The sequence below is a fragment of the Vulpes vulpes genome, chromosome 3, assembly GCF_048418805.1.
Source record: "Vulpes vulpes isolate BD-2025 chromosome 3, VulVul3, whole genome shotgun sequence".
Lineage (NCBI taxonomy): Eukaryota > Metazoa > Chordata > Mammalia > Carnivora > Canidae > Vulpes > Vulpes vulpes.
This window is the reverse complement of record NC_132782.1, coordinates 127,125,479-127,147,861: the sequence shown is the minus strand read 5'-3', so window position 1 is coordinate 127,147,861 and position 22,383 is coordinate 127,125,479. Positions and strand designations below refer to the sequence as shown.

Below are 22,383 nucleotides of genomic sequence, written 5' to 3'. Positions count from 1 at the left end.
GATCCAGCTCTTTGTTACTCAGAAGGAAAATTTAGAAAAGACATTTTATAGAAACAGATGTCTATGATTAGTAAGTTTTCATATATGGTTGTGCTTCTGCATTACAGATAAACTTCAATATAGATAAAAGTATATCTGGCATTTTACAAAACAGACGTCATCTAAGCATGCAATGGCTTTATTCCAATCCTCTCACTCTGATCAAGTCCTTCTTCATAAGATCCTAAAAATGTTCTTACTTGAACCTTTGACAGGATTCTTTTAATTATTCTCTTTTTCACAAGTTTCAAACCTCGCCTGCATTTTAACTGCACAATTTCATACATATTATACATACTGGCTGCAGTTAGCTGAAAAATAAATCTACATCTTCTGAATTCTTTACAACTCAATCAAAGAACCTAGTAAAGCAAACACAAAAAATCATAACATATGCTACTTATATGACTGATGCACACAGATGTTTGTTACACCATTTCCTCTAATTTTCACTATTTCTTTTTTTTCAAAATTAAAAGAATTAATTGAAATTATTGTTTATTGATTATAGGTTTGAAAGAAGAGTTGTAGAACCAGGACTGGGCTAAGAGTTGGAGAAAACAGAGAGGAATTAAGAGGCAAGAGCTCATGGACATGTCAAAAAGCACATATGGTGGTGGATACAGGAGGCAGGGGCTTTAGTTCCAGTAATAGGATCGCAGCTTTCAAGATAGTAGAGGTGGAACATTTCCTTAGGAAAACTATCAAGACAGGAGCTGTCTATAGAAGAAAGATAGTGAGACGTGATGGCAAAAATAATCAGGGGATAAAAAGTCAAGATATGATAACAAAACCCATAAATGTCGATGTTAGAGTTGCCTACAATGATGGCAGATAAAGATTGAAAGTCATATAGGAAAGTTCTCATAAATTTTTGGAGGTGAGAAGGAAGAAGAGATGGCAATGCAGAGCAAGGAAGAACGTGGCTTAATCTCATGACATATGGCTCAATGACAAGGCATAGTTAACTACATACCTACAAGTAGAGTGGGAATCCAGAAGAATGCTGGTTACAACTATTGGCTTAAGAATAGATATGTGGTATGTAGTGGTGGAGGGGAAGGGAGAATGGGAAAAAAAGGACTTCGATTTGAGAGATTGAGGAATGCTCCCCTTTTTCAAAGGAAATAGATATTTTATTAAGGTAGATATTAAGAGTCCAGGAAAATATTAAGGTTATCAAGAGATGTCAAAAGGATACAGGTTTCAGAAGGAAAAGTAGTTAAAAGGAAGTTTCTATAGGAAGGAGCAAATTTAAGTCCTATTGGGTGATAACTGATTAGAGGGAATGAACCTGAAGCAATGGTGCAGGACTCTAATGACAATATAAGGAGGGCAAATAAATCAGTACCTGTCCAGATTCAGGCCATTTAAGACTATTTGGAATTTTGTTTTATACAATGTTCCTGCAAATTATGACATGAGAGATTTCAGATTCAGAATGGGTAGGGGAATTTCAACATTAATGTCGTCATAGAATATGTAAATTAAGTTGATCCTGCATTATTTCATATTTAATCTTCAAACATGTTCTTTGGGAAAATTCTTATTAACAACCACTGACTTTGGATACTACGACACAAAAGGAAAGGCAAAGAGCCAACGATTTGTTCTGTATTTGCTTGTGGTTTTTTTTGAAATTAATAATCTGTTTGTTGGTATATCCATCTTTCAGATATTTAAAGTGTTGAGAATTAGACAAAAATGACCTTTCTCGTCCCCCTCATTATTATCTCAAGATCCAACATAAACCAACTTCTATTTCTGCTTGGTCAAATGACTGACATTTCTGTGTGCCCAAAGATCTATACCTTCATCACAGACAGGCTATAATACAAAACTCCTGTTTGTCTATTCTAGGAAATTACTAAGAAAACATAACCCCAATCCTTCACTCTACACTAGGTACCAAAATAATTTCACAGCTGATTTAAAACTCTTACCCTCATCTTCATGCCCCAAGTGCAATGTGACCTGTCTAGCCAGGAAACTAACAGAGCATTCTCTCCCTTCCTCTTTCTGCAGTGTGTTCCCCAGCTCCCAGCAGTGGTCTGTTCCCATAGTTAACCTCACAGACAAGATAAAGCTTTCTTGCCCAATGAAGCAAGAAGAAAAAAAATCTCTCTCTGAAAATGTACCTCTGTCTCAATTTTTTTTTCCAGAAATAGATATTAATCCTGCCCCTTTGCCCATTCAGCCAATAGTCAAAGAACCTCAGAATATAAAAATTCTTAGTAATTTTCTATGTTGCTCCCATCAAACCATTTCATTACATATGACTAAAATGAAGTAGGGAACAGAAAATAGTATGTATTCACCTCTGGAATGATCTCATATATTTTCTGAGCAAGAGATCCCACTGGCTTCTCTAATGTGCAATTCAAAGATGCCTAAAGAAATGACTAAGTATTTATGGTTCAGTTAAAATGTAAAAGCCTTTTCTTCTACTATTCAATACCTACTGCAAAAATACTACTGCAACGTAAGTTACATGTTACAAAAGTGATTTCTCAGCTGCAGGGAGAGATCCATTTAATCAAATCATTGTCAGAAATGTAGCATCTTCAGGGCCATGATAAAATTGCCAATCTCTTTGTTTAGGATAGGACTGTGACTTGCCCAAGTTCATAGAGTCGGCAACAGAGCTGTAAAAGACTCTAGTTTTCCCAAATTCTAGTCCAGCATTTATTCATTTATTCCCTTTACCTCCATGATTTTCCCCATCCATCCTTCCCATCCCCCTCAGCCAAACTGCAGGCTTCCTAGTCTATGAACCAGTTGCTTGAAATTATTTTAGAAAGTCAGTTCTTCAAATTCTAAACATGAAAAACAAATAGAAAGACCCCCCAAAAGTTAATAGTCAACAAATATTTATTTGTGTGATTATAATGTAGCAGGCACTGTAGAACAAAATTAATAAAATGGAAGCAGTGGGGGTAGGAAGGCAGTATATTTTGTTCACACAGGGAAGATTCAGAGTTTGAGCTCATTACCTATAAGTAACAAGGGGATTATGTGCTAATACGCAGCTAAGACTGAAAAGTCCAATCGACCAGCCAAGAAACAACAACTAAAAGCAAAACAACAAAAGCTATCTGGGTCTTCAAAAAAATAACTTGATAACAGCTCTTACACAAGTAAATGATTCGTATAATTTGAAAATAAACATGTTGAAAATCTAAGAAGTCCTTAATTTTTTTCAGTGCGTGTAGGTGTTTTTAAGTTTATTATGTGAGTACCATAAGAAAGGTTTCTTTTCAGAATGTGCATATGGTTATGACAATACTGCTGTATTAATTTGAACTGAGAAAATGGCTGGCTTTTACCCAATAGGATATTGGGTAAATAAGGTATTACAATTTATAAAGCATTTAGAATATTTTACAAGGATGCAAATGATGACAACAAAATATGATTTCAGAAAAATTTAAGAGCATAAGTAGTAAGATAACATTCTTAGAAGTGGATGCGAGAGGGATCCCTGGGTGGCTCAGCGGTTGAGTGTCTGCCTTTGACCCAGGGCATGATCCTGGAGTCCCAGGATCAAGTCCCACATCAGGCTCCCTGCATGAAGCCTGCTTCTCTCTCTGCCTATATCTCTGCCTCTGTGTCTCTCATGAATAAATAAATAAAATCTAAAAAAAAAAAAAGAAGTGGATACAAGAGAAATTTGAAGTTTGGTAGAATTAATACAAATTATTATGAAGCTTTTATAATTGTGCAGAGAAATGTTAAATGTTTAGCTCAAATTACTAATCAGTGTAACATGATATACATTTTAGTAAATTTGAGTTAATGAAGACAATAAAATTATATTATGAGTATGATCGGAAAGATGAATATGGTTTATAACTTTTTTAATGTCACATAATTTCATTTTATTTTTTACCTAATCAACTTGTATCCTTCTTAAATTTTTAGTAAATTAATACTATATTGGTAAATATCTTTATGTAAGAAATAAAGTGAGCATAAATTTGTGTGCCTTAATCATAAATAGAAAAAAGTATTTATTACAGTTTGCAATTTATTCTTTCTTTTCTTTCCTCTTCCTTTTTTTGCTTATTGATTTTTTGGTCAGAAGGCATGATTAAGTAGGTATTGTCATAGGTGACTGTGTTATCTATCAGAGAGACTAAAAACGTTGGATTTTGATTCCTGGCTTTGCCCCTTTCTAGCGTTTTTATCTTGGGTGAGTTGCTTTTTAGTTTCCAGGATTGATTTCCATATTTGTAAAGTGAGAAAATAATACCCCCTGTTTAAAATTGTGATGAGCATTAGCGATCAAGTGTGTCTATTACTCAGCATAGCAACTGGAACATGATGGATAGTTATTACTAATGAATTTAGTCATCATTAATTATTATACCCTGACTAATAGATATTTGCAACATATAATTCTAAAAGATGTGCACCTGGGCTTTAATACTATTCTCTTCAATGTGTTTTATTTGATGGTGGGAGAGGGAAAAGGGAGGAGAGGAATAACCAAAAACATCTATCTAGAAAAAGAGGCATGGTGTCCTTAATAAATGTGGACAAACTGAATGCTAATTTGCATAACTTTGGGACTAGTATCTTTAACCTTCATTTTTTTCCTTAGTAAACAAACAGATTGAGCCAGATGATGCTTGATAATTAATGATTCAAAGATTCCCCGGCATTCAAGGACTCTATGATTAACAATTCAGTCATGTTTATTGAGAATGCTAAAAAATGGCAACTCCAGTTTTTTCTACTAACATCAGCTTTCCCTCTAAGATTAGAAGGCTGTTCTGGTGATAATTGGGAGTAAATTTTAACATAAATCAGAAAATCACAGCAATTGCATAGAAGTTCTTTAGTTAGAACTACGAGCATCTGATATTGCCCTTAGAGATTTCCAGCGTGTGATTTGCTGTATTATATGTAATCAGTTACTGGTAGACTTTGATAGATTTGGTCATCTGTTTCCTAGACTCGGCCAACATGGCCTTGGGGACATGGATTTTAAATAAGAATAATAATTTAAACAAAGTATTTTGACAGTTGCCTTAAAAAAAAAAAAACCTTTTATGGCAAGTGTCCTTTATTTATTTGCTGATTCTTATAGATTGTTGAAAATTTTAAGAAATGTACATTTCCACATGAAATTTAATAAACGTTATAATTATATGAAAAAGAAGCAGTTGAACTGGACTGGGCATGCATTGAGCATGGTCATAGGAACACTAGGGAACAGAGACCTATATGCAAAGAATGACAAGACACAGTGATGTATGCATTGAAGAAGTATAATTATCCTTCCCCACATCTGGTTCCTCTTATCAAAATTCTAGTTTACATCTATCTATATGCCTTTTTAGATTTGTAAAAACTGCCTATATATGAATCAATCTTTTTCAGAAGGTAGAAAAAGTGGAGCCCAAGGGTGCAAGAGAAAAAAGAGAAATAATACATAGTAGAAAAAGCTTAGGAATTTTTGCCAGATAATCTTGGAAAAGACTATAAAATGGGGCCTTAGAATTAGAATGGACTCCTAGAAAAATTCATAAAAACAAAAAAGAAAAACTAATTGAGCTCCTACTATGCACTAGCTACTATTTGAGGGGTTGAGATTCAGGAATAAAAGAGAAAAAATTTGAAAGATATCTACCCTGGTGAAAATTATAAGTTTCATGAGAAAGGAGAAAGAGTAAGTTTCTAGAGAAGGAATAAGTTTCGTGAGAAAGGAGACCCTGTCTTTTTCATTCAATACTATGTTCTAAAATAGTGTCTGATTCTTAGTACATATTGAAAAAAAATTGGTAGAATAAAATTTAAAAAAATAAAGAGATACTTTCAATAGTAAAGAGTATTACTGGGTTTTGGGATAAGGGACAGCCTTCCACATGGGGATCATAGAAGGCCACTGTAAGATGGTACCATTTGAATTAATAATTTATGTCCAAATCTCTTGTATTTCTTTATAAGATTGAATTTCATCAATACTAGAGCATTTGATGTTGTCCCACAGATTTCAAACACTGTGACATGTTCTTTGATTTTTCAGTTTGGGTAACTTCTCTTACTCTTTCTATTCTTTGATTCTTCCCTCTGCCATATCCAGGCTCCCATAAGCCCATCCCATTAATTTTTCATTTCTAACACAGTATTCTTCATTTATTTCCATATGGATCTTTTTAATACTTTACGACTCTGATAAAATTCCGTATCTTTTCATGAATGCTTTTCACTGGAATTTTTTTCACATTTATCATGGTAGTTTAAAGTCTCCATCTGATAATTCCAACCCTATCTATGGATAGAACTGCAAGAAAATTTTCTTGACACTGGGCCACATTGTTTCTTTTTCATGTCTTATAATTTTTTATTGTATGCCAGATAGTTTGTACAAAAGAACAGTAGAGGTGTGCCCTGGTGGCTTAGTCAGTTAAGTGTCTGACTCTTGATTTCAGTTCAGGATATGATCTCAGGGTTGCGAGATGGAGATTCACTCCATCTCCAGGCTGGGCATGGAGTCTGCTTAAGATCTCTCTCTTCCTCTCCCTGTACCCTACCCCCCCTAAAAAAAAGAACAGTAGAAACTTACAAAAATAATAATTATCCCCAGAAAAGGGTGTACTTCTATTATCTGGTTGCTAATGTAGGAGACTAAGTTGATGAAATCTTTTGTTGAGTCTGGGCTTTGTTGTGGTTTTACTTAGATTCAGCTTTCCATGGGCTTCAAATGTTTTGATGGCTGAATCAGAACTTTTCTTTTCAGTAGGTCTTGGGAACTGAGCCCGAGAGAGACTCCAGAGTCTCTTTATCACAATTAGGCCAGCCACCAACTTTCCAAACCATGGGATATCTTTTGCTCCTTACAGACCCGCTGCCAGCTTTTGGTGTTGCTAAGGAGTTCTCTTTGCTCTGCAGTCCCACACTGGCTTTCTGTGCTTCAGAATATCTTTCTTCTGAGCTTCCCTTCCTCAAAACTTCAAAAGAGCCATGCAGCACAACTGGTAAAGGCCTAGAATGCCTTGCTGCCCAAGCCTTCAGCAGGGCTCTGCCCCGTAATTGGAGAAGATTGTGTTTACCTCAGAGAGGCTTTCTCTCAGTTTGGATGCCTTAGCCCCACATATGGGAGGCTACTCAATGAAGTAACATGGGTAAGAGCTGCTTGCTAAAGACTGACAAGGTCTGTGTCTGGGCTCCTTATATTTTCGCACACCAGACCACTCCAAACACATCCATTAAATGTTTTTTAAAACTTCACTGATTTCTCTTTGATGACTTCCTTTCCCTCCCATCATTTCAGCAGGGAGCAAAGCAGTCATGTGTTTCTTCTCTCCAAAAGAGAGCTTATCACTTTCTGGAATTTAGTTCATTTAGGTTAACATGCATTTTCAGATCTTTGCTAGTTGTTTTTTTAATTTTTTTTTTAAAAGATTTTATTTGTTTATTTGAGAGAGAGTACAAGCAAGGGGGAGGGGAGAAAGGACAAGCAGACTCTCCACTGAGCACAGAGCCTGACCACGGGCTCGATCCCAGGACCCTGAGATCATGACCTGAGCTGAAGGCAGACACTTAACCCACTGAGCCACTGAAGTGGCCCTCAGCTAGTTTTTGAAAAGTCAGATTTTGCAGTTAATCTGACTTGTTCTCCTTCTTAGGGTGGCAGTGGTGATTTCTCTGGTTTTCTACGTCTGAAGGAGAAGCAGAAGTCCTGCCTCAATTTCAAAGTCACAATCTAACCACACTGCCATCTATCTTGGCTGTTTGAGTTGGGAAGTTCTTAGAAGGCGGTAACCAAAGACAACGGCAACAACTCTACAAGACACGACACAAAACCCTGCAGTTAAATAGTATGTATGAAAGTATATGAAATGTGAAGTATTTGAGATGTAATTACAGTCTAGGTAACCATAACAATTATTGTTATGCACTGCTATAGGTCATTGTTTGTGTTGATTTCTACACTCAATCCAACAATTCATTAAAAAAATGATCACACATATAACTTTTCCAATCTATAAATGTGTTCGCTTCCTATATTAAAGCACCTTCCCCTGCACCTTGTAACCCAAGAGCCATAACTAAATTTACAATTTAAACTAAATCAAGCACAAACAGTCACTGATCATTTTAATATTGAGGTTTTAAAGGACACATTATGAAGAAATTAAAATGCAAAAAGCAGCACAAAGTTAAATTAAATTATTTATTATGGAAAGATTAGTCAATCTAGTTACTTCCCTAAATTTTGCATGAATAAAATATTACAAAAAATTTCCTTTTGGGTGATCAGTATATAGATCAGAAACTCCCTGAAGAAGCTATATTAATAAAGTTAACTCATTCCTTATTAATGCTCCAGGCATTTTAACAACATGCGAAGTGAAATATCCACCTCAAAAAATGACTTTAATGGTAAGTTATTTCTTTGCTTCACATACACAATGGATAATTAGTTCAGGAAAAAAATCTCAAAGGGAGAAAAAATAGCCAACTGTGAAATTCACAAATACTTTTCTTGGATTGGGTACAAATGCTATTCAGGCCAATACCGGGGATGCATAAATTCTTTCTATCCTATTTACAATCCAGTCTTGATTAGTTAGGAGCTCATTTTCCAGTTTGCGAATTATCTAGGTCTTTGATTCTTCTCTTCCCTCTGGCTGATTACCTTTACCATTTCTCTGCTCATTAGCACCTCCACCAGAAGGGGAAGAAAATCCAGGTGAAAAGAAAAAGGGAATCATACGTGAACATCTTCAACTACTCTGAAGCTTGTCTTTTAAAAAAATGTTAATTTTCTATTGTAAGTGTATGTATGTCAGATGTTCTGTTATCAATATGAAAGTCTACCATTTACAATCTGAGAAAAATCCTTGAGAAATTACTTACCTTCCCGGAGCTATCAGATTCTAGTATGAAATGAGGATGATTTTCATGCCTTCCTTACAATATCATTATGAGGTCAACTCAGAAAAATAGAGATTTGTGTAATAATAAATGGGTATACACAATTAGTAAGTTATTTTGTTTTAAGTTCCAAAACTCCTTTTCAATTTTTGCTTCTTGTACTTCCCTTAAGATTTGGGGTTTACTTTAGCAAAAAGCTCATTGTCAAAAGATGTTTGTTTTTTTCCTTTTCTTCTGTTCCTTTTTTTTTTTAAGTCCTTCCATTTATCTCTAATACGAGTATGAAATGCACTCTTGGTATAAAACTAGAAGATACTGGTAAAAATACTGTATTGTTATTGATGAATTCCATTCATCAACTCTTCCCTGTGATTGAAATGGATAATTGCAAGTTTCCTGCATAGATATACATTATTCCTACTAACATCGCCCTCATTCTAATGTATATTTTCATAACTGCAGTTCTTAAAATGAAGACAAATCCCACAGAATACAATTTTCAGTAATTTGGAGGGTTCATTGTACATATTTGTTCTATCAAAGCTTACCTCATTTGTAAGAATGTTTGGTTTGCCTGGTGATTAAATCAGTTGTCCAAGGCCTCTGTGACATTTTCCTTTTAAATGGTTTACAATTAATTAGATCTTATTTGTAGGTCTCAGATAGAGACTCAAATTCTCCTTAAATGGAATCAGTTATCCAACCATAAATAATGGTTAAAAAAAGAAAAAAAAAACAGACATTATATTACACTATACAAATCTTTAAAATAGCACTACTAGTTTTTATTATTGTTTTTTTTAACTCTCTTAAAGAATAAAGAGAATACTTCCAAGTAAATGTCTTAAAAGACCTAAGGGGAAAATATGAAAATAGTTCCTTGTGAAAAATAAATCTCTGGAATATTCCCTGTAGGGTACAATGTAAAAGAATAAAATGCCTAGTGGCAAAAAAAGAAGCTGGGGGAAAAATGTTGTCTATCAGCATGCTCCTATCCTCTCCAAAAAGTAAAATAGGATAAGCAGTTTGTAACAAAGTATATGCAACACATATAATTGTAGTGTCTTACGTTAAATAAAAACCTTCATATTCCCTCCTACTTTTAAGCCTCTCATAAAACAGTAGTGGTTTCTTTTTTCTGTTTTTTAAATGTTCCTAACTTTAAGATAAAAAAAGATATATTTTAGGAACTTGCACGGGGCGAGGAGAAGAGAGTAGAAGGTTTTATTTGATCCTTTCTCACTCCTGGTTTCCTGAATATATTAAGAGTCGAATGTGTTTGAGTAGAGTTCTCTACAAAAACATTAGAACGATGAGAGATTACCAAATCGGCATTAAGTAAGTGAGCCCACTGAACAAAACTCAGAAGCTATTTGAATATGGAGAGGGTTTCATTTTATGACATGGTCTGGTTATGTAGCAAACATATACAATATATAAATTGTTTCTATTGCCTCTCTCATGAGCTAGTTTATACCAAGAAAGAGTCTAAATTCAATGCATCATAGCCATCCCCATGGTCTCTTTCAACATGGTTCAGTGTATTCCATGCCATACTTCCAAATGGGGAAGAAAATATTGGTACCCAAAAGGCAGCCTGACAAATTACAAAATAAAGGGGAGTTTGAGAAAAAGTATGTTGTAGGCAGTTAATGCCTGTATAATGTGGACTATTTAAAAAGCTTTGGAAATTTTCTGCTGATTTTTCCTTTAGTGAATGACATGAACCACTAGCATTTTTAATGTCCCACAAAGCAGAAGCTCAAAAATCAACCCAACGTTTCTTTTTTTTTCTTAATACAGCATAAGGTCACTTTAGCCTGTTAATTCCCATGAGTCAGTATCAAAGTGAATGTGACCAAAATGCTAGACAATTTTGTGGAAGATAATAATTGACTGGTGGCTCAGACAATGGGATAGGGATTGAGGAGCTTGGTGACAGGGGTTTACCAATCCAACTAAACCCAAAATTAATTCCCAGGACACATTCCATGAAAAGTGTCATTATAATTTTAAACTGAACCTATTTTTAAACAGATTTATTGAATTATATTTTTATATATGATATATATTCTACATATGCTATATATAGTATGTCATATAAATTATATATAATTCTATACATTATATATATATACACAAAAATTGTGTATGTTATATATGTACAATTATTTATACATTAAAGTATAACATAAAATAAATTATATATATTTAAAGCATACAATTGTATGAGATTTGACATGTGTATGTACTTTGAAAAGATCATCACAAGACAATGAACGTGTTTATCATGCTCCATGTGTGGGAATTCACCATATCCTTGCCATATCCTTCATTTGGTATGATCAGTTCTTTTAAATTTTATGCAGTCTGATAGGCATATATGTCACTGTGGTTTTAATTTGCATTTCTGTAATGACTAATGATGTTGAGCATATTTTCATTTGCTTATTTATCGTTCACAATCTTCTTTGGTGAAGTATCTGCTCAAATTTTTTGCTCCAAGTGGGAAGGGTTATTTGCTTTCTTTCTTTCTTTTTTTTTTTTTTTTTTTTGGTTATTTGCTTTCTTATTATGGATTTGGAATGTTCTTTAAATATTCTGGACATAAAAAATTATTCTGGATATAGTCCTTCATCAGGTATATAATTTGTAAATATTTTTTCCCATTCTGGTTTATATTTTCACTTTCTTAACAACAGCTTTGGAAGAGCAAAACTTTAAAATTTGAGTTAATCACATCCCCCCCTTTTTTTTCTTTCAAACACTGTGCTTTTGGTATATATCTAAAAAAATGTTTGCCTAACCTAAGGTCACAAGAACTTTCTCTGATGTTTTCCTATGAAGTTTTATAGTTTTAGGTTTTTCATTTCATTTCATAGGATTTTCATAGATCTATGACTATTTTGAATTAATTTTTATATAACATGTCAGATGTGAGTCAATATTTACTTTTTAAAAAATTTGGATATCCAATTTTACTAGTATCACTTGTTGAAAAGACTATTTTTGTTCACTGAATTTCTTCTTTGCAACTTAACCAAAAAATCAGTTGTTCATACAACTAACATGAGAGTTACTTTGAAGCTTGTTACTCTTCATTAATCTATTTGTATATTTATTTTTATGCCAGTATTACTCTATCATGATTCGTGTAGTTTTACAATAAGTCTTGAAATAAAAAGTTTTAGACTTCCAAACTGGTTCTTTTTTAATGGATTCTGATTACTATAAGTCCTTTGCACTTCCATAGGAATTTCAGAATCAGCTTGTGAAATTCTACCGAAAAAATAATGCTAACATTTTGGTTAGCATTGCATTTTATTTTTATATCATCATGGGGATACTTGACATCTTAACAATATGAAATTTTCCAATCTTTGGAAAATAGCCTCCCATTTATGTAGGGTTTTTTTAAAATTTATATCAACAATATTTTGTAGTTTCAAAGTTGATGTCATTCTCATCTTTGTCAGATTTATCCCTATGCTCCTATTGATATATTATTATTATATGACACATTTATTTTAGTTTCCACTTGTCTATTGAGAACATATAAAAAGTATGATTGATTTTTATAAGTTTATCATGTATCTTGTAGCCTTGCTAATAAACTCATTTATTATTTAAAGTAGTATTTTGACAGGCCATGACCAGGATGAGGTGAGTTAGACATTCTCCTGGGGTACAGAACTAAAGAGAGTACAAAAAAGTTGGTAATGAAGATATACACTATTTTAATGCAGTATTTTTAAAAAGTCAAATCTGAGAACAGCCTGCTTTTGTAAATAAAGTGTTTTTTATTGTTACATTTAATCACATTTTCTAAATAAAGAATCACATCATCTGTGAATAAAAAAGTTTTACTTATTCTTTTGAAATCTGCATATCTTTTGTTGTTGTCATTCTCTTATTTAACAGAAACTTTAGCACAATGTGGAATAGAAATGGTAAGAGCAGATACCCTTATCTTACTTTTCTTAGGAAGAAAATATTGTCTTTCACCATTAACTATGATGTTGGCTATAGGTTTTTCGTTTGTTTCTTTTTTTCTTTTTTTTTTTTTTAAGATTTTATGTATTTATTCATGAGAGACACAGGCAGAGGAAGAAGCAGGCTTCATGCAGGGAGCCTGATGTGGGACTCCATCCCAGTATCCCAGGACCACACCCCAGCCAAATGCAGGTGCTAAACCGCTGAGCCAGCCATCCAGGGATAACCTGTTTGTTTCTTTTTAATGCCTTTCACTAGGTTAGGGAATAACTCTTCTATTTTTAGTTTGCTGAAATTTCTTTTAAATTAGAAACATTTTTAGATTTCTTCAAATTTTGTGTTGGTTCATAGAAATAATTATACAATTTCTATTGTTGTTATTATGTAGTTTGTCATTTATGTGAATTACAATATTCTCAAATGTTAAACCTACTTAGAATTCTTGGGATAGACCTCGTTTGTTCATGATGTATTATATTGTATGTAATATTGGATTATACTTGTTAAAATTTGTTTAGAACTTTTGCATCTATCTTCATGAAGGATAAGAGTCCATACTTTTATTTTATTGTCCTGTTTTCATCCAGTTATGGTATCCGGGTGTTGGCATCATAGGTTTAGTTGGGAAGTGGTCTCTCTGTTTTACTTTTCTGAGAGAGTGTGTGTAGAACTGGAATTATTCTTTAGACCATAAATAGCTGAAAAAATCTACTCATGAAGCGATCTGGGCCTGTAGTTTTCTTCAGACAAATGTTTCGAACTATAAATTCAATTTTTTTTAACATTATCTATTGCTTCTTGACTAAGCCTTGATAGTTTGTGTCTTCAAGGAATCTGACCGGTTTACTTACATGAAATTGTTCATAATTATTTTATGATTTTTCTTTTAATATCTATAGAATCTGCAGTGGTGCTACTTTTCTCATTCCCTATACTGATAATTTGTGTTTCTTCTCTCCTTTTTTCTTCATTAGTCTGGATGTTTTTATAAATTTCATTTGTTTTTGCAAGAAATTTTGCAAAGCTTTACTTTCCTTGGTATTCTCCATTATTTTTACTTTCTATCTTATTAATTTCCTCCACTGATCTTTATTATATCATCATTTTATTTACTTGGAGTTTAGTTTGTTCTTTTTTCTCTAGTAGTTAGAGATAAAAGTTGCAGTAATTGAGACCTTTCCTCATTTCTGATATATATGTGTTTAATGCTATAAATTTCCCTAATAGTAATGCTTTTATGAATACAATAATTTCAATTTTTTAGTTTTTCGTTCAGTTCAAAATAATTTTAATTCTCATGATTTTTTCCTTTATTCAAAGGTTATTTAGATGTATTATTTATTTTTTAAATATCTTGGGATTTTCCCAATATATTCCTGTTGTGGTTGGAATACATACCCTGGATGAACTGAATTCTTTAAAATTATTAAGACTTCTTTTAGCATGGTACATCTTTTTCCATTGCTACAATTTTCTCCTATTTGTGTCTTCATATTTAAAATTGTTTTTCTTATAGGCAGTATATGTGGTTGAGTCAAGCTTTTTCATTCAATCTGAACATCTCTGCCTTTTAACTGGGGATGTTCAGACCATTTACATTTAATGTGATTATCGATATGGTTAGGTTTAACTCTATCTCTTTACTATAGCATTTCTATTTGCATTGTCTCTTTTTTAATAGCCTTTCTCTCTTTTTCTGCCTTCTTTTGGTTGAGTACTCTGTATGATTCCATTTTATACCTCTACTGTTGCTTTTCTATTATAATTCTCATACATATTTTTTATTGGCTGTTTAGAGCTTGGAGTATACATCTTCAAGTTATCAGAGTCTATCTTCAAGTGACAAAAAATTTACATAAAGTGTTAGAAGCTACAATAGTATACTTCCATTTCTTCCTCACAACTTTTGTACTATTATCATATATTTTACCTTAATATATTTTATAAACCATATACTGTTTTATATTTTTGTTTGGATAACCAATTCTCTTCTAAAGTGAATTAAATAGTAGTTATTTATAGTTAGAAATTCTGTATTCTTCATTCCTTTGTGTACTTCCATATTTCAACCTAGCATCATTTTACTTTCTGCCTAAAACATTAAAGAAAATATTTCCTGTGATGCCAATCCCTCAGTGATGAATTCTTTTTGTCTTTTTTGTGTCAAAAATATTTATTTCACCTGTATTTTTGAAAGATATGTTGCTGAATTTTGAAATCTAGATTAACAGTTGTCATTTTTTTTCTTTCAACACTTGAAAGTTGTCGTCTAGCTTGCATTTTTTCTGACAACAAATCAAAACAGTAACCTCTGTACTTGTTCTTCTGTATGAAACATGCTTTTTGTCTTGTGAAATTTTCTCTTTATAACTGATTTGATTAATTTGATTATGACGTACTCCTTGGTGAAATTTTCTTTGTGTTTCTTATGCATGTAGCTCAAGTTTCTTGTTTGTTTGTTTGGCAGATGGGGAGGTTTGTAGTTTTATGTAAAACTGGGAAAACTTGGACCAGTTTTTTTCTTCAAGCTTTAAAAATCCAGTGCATACTAGGCCACTAATATGTAGTTGTCCCTGGCTCACTAACAGTATGCTTACTCCCCACTCTCCAACATCCTCTTATTCCTGCATGAATTTTACCTTAGATAATTTTTATTGCCGTATCTACAAGCTGATTAATCATTTTTCTGCAATGCCTAATATGCCATTAATAACTTTACCAGTATATTTTTCATCTTATTCATTGTAGTTTTCATTCTGGGAATCTGGTTTAGTGCGGCTTTGTTTGTTTGTTTGTTTTTATCTGTGTTCCATCTCTTGGTTTGGACATATGGAATATATTTGTAACAACAGTTTTAATCCATTTGCTAGCTAATTTTAACATCCCATAAGTTCTGGCACAGTTTTAATTTAATGATTTTCCTCTTATTTTAGATTATATTTTCCTATTTTTTTTTACATGATAGGTAATTTTTAATTGAATGCCAGACACTGTGAATGTTATCTTGTTTGGTCCTAGATATTTTTAATTTCTACATTTTGTTTTGAGTTGGAGCTAAGTTACTTAGAGATAGTTTGATCCTTTCAGGTCTTGCTTTTAAGGTTTGTTGGGCATGACTAAAGCAGTGTTCAGCCTATGGTTAATTGTGAATCATAGGGTTCTCCAGTCTGGCTAGCAGGAAGAGTCATTATTCCCAGATCCATTTAAGAACTGAGTACTTGTCCCTCTAACCCATTCAGAAAGTTCTTTCTGCAGTCCCTCGTAATTCACTTAAATGCATGAGCTTATCTGTACTCTGCTGAACACTCAAGGGAGACCTTCTGCAGGTCTCTGGAGTAGTCTCTGTATGTAGCTCTCTGCTTTCTGGTGCTCTGTCTCGTGAATTCTGGCCACCTTGGTCTCTCTGGACTTTCAGTTCTGTCTCCTCAACTCAGAGAGATCCCTGGGTTTTACTCCCTGAAATGTGGCCTGGAAACCTTCTGAAGCAATGGTAGAGCTCATTTCCTTGGTTTTCTGTCTCCCAGTGACTAGTGCCTTTATTGACTGATGTTTCAAGTTTTAAAAACTATTGTTACATATATTTTATAATTTTTTTATGTTGCTATTTCAGTTGGGATGGTAAATCAAGTCCCCATAACTCTACCTAAATGACACCTAATGCTTTCTTTTAAGGAACTAGACATATCCTATCTAAAAAAAAAAAAAAAAGCCCCCCAAAAACACTTGGCCAGAAACTAATCACAGAACTATGAATTATATTATGTATTCTGATTCATTTTGGCTACTCTTGCTTCGAGGAATTAAATATATTTTAAATTTTCTTTGTTTCTATGCTGATACTAAAAAAATAACTCATTTAAATCTTGTTTTAATTGGAAACTAAGTCAAAAGAATGAATGACATTAAAGCACAGAAGTATAATGAATAAAACACTGAACAAAGAATCAGACTTTACATTCTATATAATGTATAATAAACTCAGGTTCAGGTCACCAAAAAGCATATTTAGTGAGTTTTTAATTTTTTAGTTGGTAATTTTTTCTAAAATGGTGACTTTTATATGAACTGTTTACAAATACTTTGAAAATCGACTGGCAATATACTTCAACAGCTAAAAATATACTATTACCTTTGACTTAGAAATCCTTTAGAATATTTCATGAACACTAATTATTATTTTAAGTAGCAATAAAAGCTAAATGCATAAAGATATTCTATGCAATACAATTTATAATGGTGAATAATTGCAATGTGTCAAACATGTTACATATAATATCTTACTTAATCTATACAACCTCTGATAATAGTTATTGTTATTGAACAGATGAGGATGTTGAGGTTGTGAGTGCCAATAAACAGCAAGTCAGAGGATATGCTGAGATTCAAACTCATCCTGAGTTTAAACCTCATGCCTTTAGCTCTTAGACTCTATTAGAAAGTGAAAACAGATACTTGTTAGTATAATTGGATGCGGATTGCTTTACTTCCATCCACCTAACTTTTTAAATTTCAATTACTATTATGATTCATTTTATTTTATTTTTTGTTGGCTATATCGATCTTTTAAAAAATCAATAAAGCAATGTCATCAGATAACTCTCCTGTACTTTAGCAAAGAAAGGAAGTTGGGAAGTATCTATGTCCTCTAGAGTTCATGGTGTATAGAAGGAAAGGAGTTTCCTGGGGATATGCTAGCTTTCCCTTCAATACCTGCTCTAGCAGTTTCCTAATTTATTTAAAATAAATCAACCTGGGAATGTGTAAAGTTGACAGAAACAGAGACTTGACAAGCTGAAAAAATTCCAGAGGGAGCAAAGAAGGAATCCCTCCAGTGCAGAAATGCTTACATTTCTGTTGGTGAACATCCTCTTCAGGATATGAGGGGGAAAGGGTCAAGGTGATGTTTATGTTTTATAATCTCTGTGATAAGAAAGCAATGGTTTAATAAAAAATGAAAGCAAAAAAAAAAAAAAAAGATAAAAAAACCCAACCCTGTACTGGTGACTGTTGGACTGACAACATATGTATTATAGTTTTGACTGTAACTAAATTTTATCTTTCTAAATGGACTGAGTAGGGGGTAACAAAATCCCCTTATTTCTAATGAGTAAAACTTAATCATAAATAATCCAAAGAAAAGAAAGCCTGCTTCTGCTGAGTCACCCTTCACAGTGCCTATAAGAAGACTGAAGGAGTTATAGGGTGATGAATATCCACTGAACAAGCAGTGAGCATCTTCCTTGCTTTGCGGAAACATAGATCCAACTGAATCTCCTGACTCCCTATTTTCAAATACATAACTTAAAATGGGACCAATTAACAGTTCAAACCAAACCAGTACTTGCTGAGTCTCTGACATTGTTTGTGTAAACAAACAAACATTGTTTGTGTAAAATCAGCTACATCCCTGCAAAGTCACTGACATTGTTTGTGTAAACACAAACATTGTTTGTGTAAAGTCAGCTACATCCCTGCAAAGCAGTAAGTACTGAGCTATAAAATGTCCTGTGCTGGGACTAATGACAAAATAATGGTTGGCTGAAGACAGACTTATTTCTTTGTCCAATAAAAAGATTTTATTTTATATTTGAGAATCTGTGGTTAAGAGAGTTCAATATAATTGACCCATCTGAGTGGGTGGGTAAGGGAGGACTGAAATAAATTATTACTCTTAATTCTTCAGGTTCTTTAGAGCCAAGTGAAATACCTCAAGGTGTAATGGAAAGTGACCTCACTTACTAGCTGTGTGACACAAGTGCCCTGTGCAATGCAATATTTCAAAACGTCAGTTTCCTCATCTATAAACTGAGGAAAAACTCTGCTTCACAGATACATAAAGCTCATAGTACAGTTCCAGCACCTATAAAAGGCTCTCAAGTTCTGATACAGGACTTTTATAAATATTTAATGATGTATGTCAAGGATTATGAATGATGCTGCTTTTACATGCAGTAGAATTAATTGAGGAACTAAATAAAACACACTCACAAACACACACACACACATACACATACGCATACACAGAGGGATATATATTCATTCTATCCATGCCAGAATTTCTGAAAGGACTGAACTAGGACAGGGCCTAACCATAAATAGCTTTTCTGAAGCTCCCCAAGTGATTCTAATATGCACTCAGAATTGAGAACCACAGGACATAGATTCTGAAGCTGTGTCCGTAGTCAATAGAATACAAGAAATTAATGAAGTAGGATGGGAAAAAACTTAGATCTTTATTTTCACTAACCTCCTGCTGAAATTTGGCATTTCCTCATGAATACAATGAACCACAGTAGTACTATCAACCTGTAACTTTGCACCAACAGAAGCCACAGAAAATCATAATACTGTTGTTACAGATATCTCAAGGTGTCATTGATAGTCACCATTATATGTCAAAATTGCAGTAGTTATTAGATCTGCCACAAGGCTGTGTTTTTAGTGACTTGTTACAGAGGAACATGCATTACTATATCGTATTTTTAAAAATAAGTTTAGCATTCTATTTTAATGCAATGGGCATCCTTTGCAAACTATTGAATTGGGTTTTACACATTCAAAAACATTCTGAAGAAAGGCTTTTAGGCTTCACAAGGGTGTATAAGGATTCCATACAAAGTTAAAAACTTTGTATTTTGAGGCTATTGGTCAGGAAACCACTTTCAGGAATGCTGATGAAGAACAACAACTTTGGAATCATTTTGGACTTCATGTGGGCAATGCTGATTTCTCAGTAATGAACTGAGAAAGGGTTTCAGTAGAATGAGGTGTATTCTAACAGAAGTATATTTACATATCAATTGTTCTTCCTTTATTAATTTCTCTAACAAAGCCATCACTCCCTTTTCTATCTTCACCAGCTAATTCACTGCTAAATCCCTATCTTTTGCCTAACTCTTACTTTAGCTGCCACAAATGATAGAAAATGTCAGTCATTGTTTGCTAATTCAGTGCATTCAGACAAAATGCAGCATGTATTTTTTGGTAAAATTTTTTTTCAAAGCCTAAAATATACTGTTTCTAAGGCTTTTGCAATGGGAATGAAAGGATTCACTTAAAATTGATTTCTGTAAGCCCTAATTATACAGTACATTTCATAATAAGCATTGAAAAATCTCAGCTTAGGAACAAAAAAAACCTCTTAGTTAGTAATAATCATCACTACAATGATCCGTGTGCCAAATTTAATTCACAGATAAATAAAAGGAAACCTTGAAAGCTGGGCAGAAGTCTAGTCTAAGTGTGGGCTTTGCTGCAACTGTGTGATAGTGAAGAGACAAGCCCTTACAATGTATTTCAGGGGTCTCGATGTTTTTCTATTCAAGGTGTTCTTCCTGCTGTCTCTTCCAGTTCATGGTCAACTGGTGCCTAGACTCTCTAGAAAGAGAGATACTAGCTGCTGATATCAGCTGACCTACATCCCTTCCCCACAAACCCCAGGATAATTTCTTTTTCAGAAAAGTTAGCCCTTGCTTAGAAGCTGCCACAGTGGGTTGAATTATCCGATCTCTGTCATTAAAGGTGGCAGCCACGCACTTGAGAATGATGTGGGAAAACTCCAGTGAGAGTGATAATTAAACTTGGAAAATGAAGGGTCACCTTCTTTCATTCAGCTCATTGGGTTTGGCATCAGAGTAATTCCAAAACAGTAGGGGATATTCTAGTCTCAGCATGGCAATATCTAGGTGCAACACATTATTTCTAGGGGTTCAAATGGGAATGCCATTTTAATTGTATTTAAAATGTTGTCTTTGATATGGGGAATAAAAATGTTAGAGACTAGTTCTAAGAATATAGAAAAAGAATAATGAGTATAATTGAAATGGTGTAAGAATTAGAAAAATAAATGCATGCATTGTTTTCTCAGTAGAAAAAAGCATTACAGGAGAAGCAAATTGTTTTCAGGGAAATTGAAAAGAACAGTTAAATGTACGTCTTCTTTCTACTTGCTTGTGGAATTACAAAGTGAGTGGTTTCATCTCAGCTTTCTTGTCTACTTACTATCATTTATTGGAGGCCATTATTTAACATTTCACTCCTGCCCAGAAGAGGGTAGATGGAACTAAAGACAAGCCATTGGTAGGAGTTCTCTTCCAGGAAAACTTTTTTTTTTTTCAGATACATTGGCTTATCTAAATACAATATTTGGAGTAATGATATTCATAGTATTCTTATGTTGCATTCAAAAGTAATATTGAAATTTTAAAGGCCTGAAATGATACTGCAGTAGATGCATTAAAAAATCTCTGTCATTAGGCAGGAACACAGATGCTAAAAAGCAAGTTTCAAGTTCAAATTCTGGCTTCATTGTAATAATCCCCCCTGATCCATGGGGGATATGTGCGAAGACCCCCAGTGAATACTTGAAACCATGAGTAGCACTGAACCCTCTAAATTCAATACTTTTTCCTATATATACATATCTACAATAAAGGTTTAGTTTATAAATTGGGCACAATAAGAGATTAACAATAACCAATAATAAAATAGAATAATTATAACAACATACTGTAGTAAAAGTTGTGTGAATATGATCTTTCTCAAAAAAATATGATCTTTCTCTCTCTCAAAATACCATATTGTACTGTCTTCAGTCTTCTTCTTGTGATGATGTGAGATGAGAAAATGCTTACATGATGAGATGAAGTGAGGTGAATAACAAAAGCACTGTGACATAGCTTTAAGCAACTACTGAATTTCCAAGCATACATGAGATGCAAAATCATCTGCTTTTGGACCCTGGTTGACTATTGGTAACTAAAACCACGAAAACAGTAACTGTGGATGAGGAAGGACCATTGTAATAGCCGTGTAACCCTGGGCATGCTACTTAACTTCTGTGTTTCCTCTCTGTGTAATGGGGAAGTAACAGTACCTATCTTATAAGATTATTTAAAGACTGAGTGTTAAAATATATAAGGCATTTATCATAGTAAGAAGCATAGTTTAATATTATAAGAGCTCAAACTTTTCGTTATTAGGTTATTACATGGTCAGTAGCTAGTATAATACTTAAGGCTCTAGGCCATGTTAAAAATATATTAATAATTCTTATGGTTGACTTTTTGTCCTTGTCATAATGAGCAAAGTTTCCCATAAGCTTTGGGTCCTTTAAAAAACAAATAACCCAACATAACTGTTATTACAGTTGATTTTATAATGTGAACATAGACATGATTTGCAACATCATTTTTAGAAAGTGAAAAATTCCTAATGAACAGAAGCTATAGATTTCATATGAGTCTTGATAGCTCCCTTCATATTTGAGGGTTTAACTTGAGGAAGGTGAATTATATTCTCTGCATCTATATTTTGTTTCAATGCAAGAAAACTGTGAAACAATTAGGACTTTTTTAAAACATAAGAAACAGAAACAAAAACTTGGTAGGTTAGACAATAGTATGACAGCAAAAGTCTCTTTGTTAAGATTTTCTAATTTATCCATCTGTGGGAAAACATCCACAA

The 22,383-nt window shown here is 33.4% G+C and overlaps 1 protein-coding gene across 4 annotated transcripts in view; it reads right to left on the bottom strand.

Moving 5' to 3' along the window:
* DPYD (dihydropyrimidine dehydrogenase) overlaps positions 1-22,383 on the bottom strand; it is a 793,145-nt gene that overhangs the window by 297,009 nt on the left and 473,753 nt on the right. The window lies entirely within an intron of this gene.